Genomic DNA, 5882 nt, shown 5'->3' on the forward strand with positions numbered 1-5882 from the left:
AATTGGATGTAGAAGATTTTGAAGCATTGAGCACAAAAGAATAGAAGGTGCAGAGACGAGACATTAATGAATTATGGCATAGAAGGTTGGGCCATATTTACCATGGAGCTTTGAAGATCATGCAACAGATTTCTATAGGACTTCCTAGGGGTGCATTAGAGCATAGATATACATGAAAAGGGTGTACATTGGGGAAGTACACCAAAGCCACCTTTCATGATAAGGATAGTCGAGTGCAAGCGATCCTTCAAAGAGTTCACTTGGATGTGTGTGGACCGTTCTCGACGTTCTCCACGACCTAGCACATGTATTATATAATAAATGTAGATAATTTCTCACATAAGTACTGGATTTCATTCAACCCAAAGAAAGATCAGACGTTCTCTAAATTTTTTAAATTTAAGGCACTTGTTGAGAAAGATATTGGTAGGAAAGTGAAGGCTCTTAGGAGCAATAACGGTGGATAATGTGTGTTGAATGAATTCAAGAACTTATGTGCATCAAAAGGCATTCAATGGGATTTAATAGCACCCCACAACCCACAACAGAATGGGGTGGTTGAAAGGAAGAACAGAAGTATTGTGGGAGTTTCACGGGTGTTGTTACATGATTAGAGCCTAGCACTGCACTTGTGGGTTGAAGCATTAAACATAGTTATATATGTGAAAAACATAAGTCCTCATCTGATTCTCAGGATTAGTACAACAAAAGAAGATTTTTTCATTTAAGAAAGCAGATGTGTCACACTTCAAGATCTTGGCTTCATGAGTTTACTTTCATGTTACCAAGGATGCAAGGAAAAAGCTAGAGCCAACAACCGAGTTGCACATATTTTTGGGGTACAATGACACAGCTTAAAAATGTCGGGTGTACCTACCATCTCACAGGATGAAAGTGGTTCATAAAGGTGATAAGTTCGATGAATAGAAGTACATGAGATGTTCCCTTGAGAGGGAGATTCAGTTGCATGAAGATGAGGAGAATTTAGCTCCAAAGGAAGAACCTAAGGATGATGTGGAGCAGCCACATGGAAAAGAGTAGAGTGTGGAAGCACCCACTCATACAGAGACTTCTAGACATGGAAGGAAGCACACCAGAGAAGCTGAAAAATTGATTCACTTGCTAGAGAGAATGTGGGAGCACCCACATCACAACATAGGTAGAAGAGGTCACCAGATTGATACACTTGCTACATGGCTCTGATGAGCGAGAGTGTAGAGATTGAGAAATCCTCATTCGAGGAAATAGTACAGAAACCAATATGGGTTGATGCCATGGTCGAGGAGTATGACTCCATTATCATAAATAGTGTTTTGGTAGTGGTTCCAAGACTATAAGACAAGTCGATGGTTAATTCCAGATGGCTTTACAAGGTAAAGCAAGTAGCAGATGGGAGTGTGGAGAAACATAATGCCATATTTTTGGCCAAATAGTGCTCGCAGGTGGAGGGAATTGATTATGAGGAGACCTTTGCTCCGGTAGCTAGGTACTCTTCAAACAAATATATTCTTGCACTTTCAGCACAGATGGGATGGAAGATACATCATATGGATGTGAAGACAACATTCCTTAATGGACTAATTGAGGAAGAGGTGAACATTGAGGATTTAGACTGATTTGAGACCTTCAATAGAGAGTCGCATGTCTGTGGACTCAAGTGAGTGTTGTATGGATTGAAACAAGCACCCTATGCTTGGTACACCAAGGTTGTGAACTATTTCACCATGTTGGGATTCACCAAAAGTGAAACAGATGCAAGCCTTTACCATATTGTGGTTGAAGGTAAATTGTCGATTATAGTATTATATGTCGATGATTTAATTCTAGTAGCTAATGAGAAGCTAGTAAAATATTGCAAAGAGTATCTTGCAAGAGAAGTGGAGATTAAGAACCTCGGGCTCATGCATTATTTCATTGTCCTCTACACTCTTCTATTTACACCTAACTCTTTTTATTTTTGTAATTTGTGTGCAGTATGAGTCACACTCCTTATGTTCTCAAGTTCATATTTGTGTATGCCTCTATTTTTGTTGGGTTATGTTTAGGTAAAATGACATCCTCAGTCATTGCACCTATAATAAATAACATAAAGCAATTTCCTAATCATATTCTCTCTATTCTATTCTTAGGTGCATGGTATGCGTTTCTCCTCAATAACTAAACCCAAGCAAATATCATGACCTTTCTGCATACATAATAAAAAATAATCAAATTGCAGACAATAAAAAAATTGTGGTTGTTTTAGTCCACACGATTAAATGTCCCAACGAATACCATAGATACTAGGCAGGAATGTGGAATAGAGGAAATATTCTTGTTGCCTTGGGTCATGCATCTCGCCTACCAATAAAATTCACCCATATGTAAGTGCCAAATTAAGTCCAAGAGGTCCATAGAATTCATGAAAGCAAGCAACTTTCTTGATATTAGAAAAATAGAGCTTCCAAGAAGAAAAGCATTGACAAAACCAATGTAAAACTAAAGAAACTCGCTAGTACCCAAACAATTCATTTCCAGAGGCCTTTCCGCATCCATATAAAATGCCCACCCCCACGCTTCCCATATCAACGTGACTTGTCGATCACTCTATTGCGAGGAAGTTCATAGCGACAATGTCATATCAAACCATGTGGTGAGCTTAGGAATTTAGTGCGAGATGCTTCGATTATGGAGCGCAAAGGTGCTTTCATTGTGTGGAGGAAGCTTTCATTGTGTTTTCTCCACACCTCCACACTTTTTATTTCAGGAAATTGCAAATAATGATATAGGAGAAACTATGCTATACTTTTTTATTGATCCAGATCTTGGTGGAGGCCCTCAAGATCTAAAAGATTGAAATGGATCTTAGGGGGGAGGCCCCCATGATCTGAAAATTTGAAATTTCAAGAAGAAAAGGAATAGAATGCCCAATAAAAGAAAACCACAAATATTTTTTTATTAAAATAGATAATAATTGTAAGGACTACATTGTGGTGGACAATATGTCCTTTTACAAAATGCGACTTGTTACTTATAGTATTTTTCAGTTACAATACCACAAGTCAATTCCATGGGTGAATGAATACCATGGGCGGATGTCACAATACCACCGGTCAATTGCATGGGCGAATGAATACCATGGGTGGATGTCACAATACCACGGGTCAATTCCATGGGTGAATGAATACCATGGGTGGATGTCACAATACCTGGGCAAATACCATGGGTGGATGCCACTTACAATACCATGGGTGGATGTCACCTACAATACCATGGGTAAATTCCATGGGTGGATGAATACCATGGGTTGATGCCATTTTCCATTCAAATCATTTCTCCCTCCTTAAGAAGCAATGGTCCCCATTGCGTGAAGTTCCCTCCTACGAAGCCTTTGCTGAATATGAAGAACCACTGAAGAGAAAGGTTTTACGTGGTTAAGCCATAATCATGATGAACGAAGATCCAAGGATTGAGATACCATGTAATGCTTGTGATCAACTGTGATACTAACAATGTGTAGCCTAGCAAATGGACTTCGATGAAGTGTGGGTTTGTGGATGACCCATAACCATGATGAATGAAGATCTGAGGATAGAGATACCCTATAATGCTTGTGACCAACTGTGATACTAATAGTGTGCAGTGTAGCAAATGGACTTCGATGAAGTGTGCATTTATGGATGACCCATAACCATGACAAACGAAGATCCAAGGATACAGATACCCTGTAATGCTTGTGACCAACTATGATACTAACAGTGTGTGGCCTAGCAAATGGACTTCGATGACAACGATTTTGCGCGGTTGATCCATAACCATGATGTTGGTTGTTGATGAAGTAGCAGGTGCCTACATAGCCTGGGGTGGGAGGGAAGGTCTCCAACTAACCCAAGACGAATGCTGCTATGCTGAAACTGATGAATGTGAAGCATGTTCCTACTAAAGTGGGGTGGGAGGGCACGTCTCCAACGGGAACCTGCTCTGAATACTGCTCCAGAAATAAAATGGACATGACTAAGTCAATATAAGTCAGAATATTTATTATAACCTATTTTTGGAAGCAGAAGGACTATTTTGCATCTTCCCATGTGTTGGAAATCCTTATCTAGACACTCTAGAATCTCAGATTCGCGCTGCAATTTTTTTGTCGTCGCAAAAGTTATGAAAAAATAGCTGATTTTAAATCAACGATATCTCTGACATCTGAACTCCGATTCAACCCATTTTTTTTTTAAATTGAATGATTTTTCGAGAGGTGCTCAGATCTAGAATTAATTTTCTAAAATTCTGTACCAAAATTGCAAAAATAGATAGGAGAGCCTCCGTCCATGAATTTCCATCAGAAACATTTCTACAACATAGCTGATTTTAAATCAATGAGATCTCCCTCATCCGGACTCCGATTTGGCCAATTTTATTATTTATTTATTTTTATTTTTTTTACATTTGGGTATTTTTTTTGCAAGGAATCTAGATATGTTATCTTTTTTTGTAAAATTTTCACCAAAAATTTCAAATTTGATCTGCAAACTCGCCGCATAAAAACATTCCTGCAAAAAAATGAAAAAGGAAACATTCTTCTCGCTTTGCCCAAGAAAATGTTCTATGGAAGATGTAGTATGTGCCTGAAGTTTCGTAAATATTGCTGCAAAATTTGAAACTGAAATATGCATCAAACCCTCATTCCCCTAGAATCATAACCTGCTCTGATACCACTAATCCATATTTAAACAGGAACGCAACAAATTACAGATATGACCATAAATACAGAGATGCCATAGAAATAACACTTCATTTCATTGATGTAAAGTACTGAAAGATGCTTACAAATAGAAATGGAAATAAACTAGCTCGGGCGATGGTAGCTTATCTCTAAGAAGAGATGTGGCAGCTACATGCCTCTGAACTCAGATACAATGAGGCTCAAAGGCCTTTTTTATTATTGAACAATAAGAGAAAACCCTAAACAACCAAAACCCTAACCTAAGGAGATGTAACAGAAATATTTTATGGGCCCTGTTAGGGTTAGTTGGACAACCAACTTCTCGGGGTTACAACTTGGAAATTTGTTTTCCTGATGATACGCCCTCAAGGAAAGAAGAATATGGTGGCCACGACCTCCAAACAGGGCCCCTCTGCACGACAACAACATATGGACAAGGTCGTGGAGGAGTACGAGGACATCTTCACCTCCCGTGCAGGGGTGCCTCTACACTGTCAGGTCAGGCACTCCATCGATCTGACCCCAGGTGCACCACTACCCAATGGAGCAATCTATTGGTGCTTCGTTCTAGAGAACGGCGAAATTAAGAGGCAGATTCAGGAACTGTTGTAGAAAGGTCACATCTGGTCGATTTCATTGCCCTGTGGGAGCCTAATCGTGTTGGTACAGAAGAAAGATGAGACTTGGAGACTCTGTATTGACTATTGGGTGCTGAAAAAGATCAGTGTCAAGAATATGTACTTGATCCCACAAATTGATGACCTTCTGGACCAACTGAAGGGAGAAAAATATTTCAGCAAGATCGACTTGAAGTCAGGATATCACCAAGTACCAATCGAACCCTCCAATGTGTGGAACATTGCATTCAAAGCCAAGGAGGGCCTTTTCGAATGGTTGGTTATGCCTTTCGAGTTCATGAATGCTCCTGCAACCTTCATGAGGCTGATGGATGACATCTTGTGGCCATTCACCAACTCATTTGTAGTGGTATATTTGGATGACATCTTGATCTTTAGCCAGAGTTGGGAAGAGCAACTCCATGACATCTGAAAGGTTCTCCAAACACTGCGGAAACACAAGTTATGTGCCAATTTGGAGAAATGCACTTTTGGCATGACCCAAGTTCACTACCTGGGACATATTATTGATGAATGGAGGTGCATGTGGATCCAACCAAGAT

Source organism: Pinus tabuliformis, chromosome X (assembly GCF_031772625.1).
Source record: "Pinus tabuliformis cultivar Carrire ecotype Pingquan chromosome X, CPIR1, whole genome shotgun sequence".
Classification (NCBI taxonomy): domain Eukaryota; kingdom Viridiplantae; phylum Streptophyta; class Pinopsida; order Pinales; family Pinaceae; genus Pinus; species Pinus tabuliformis.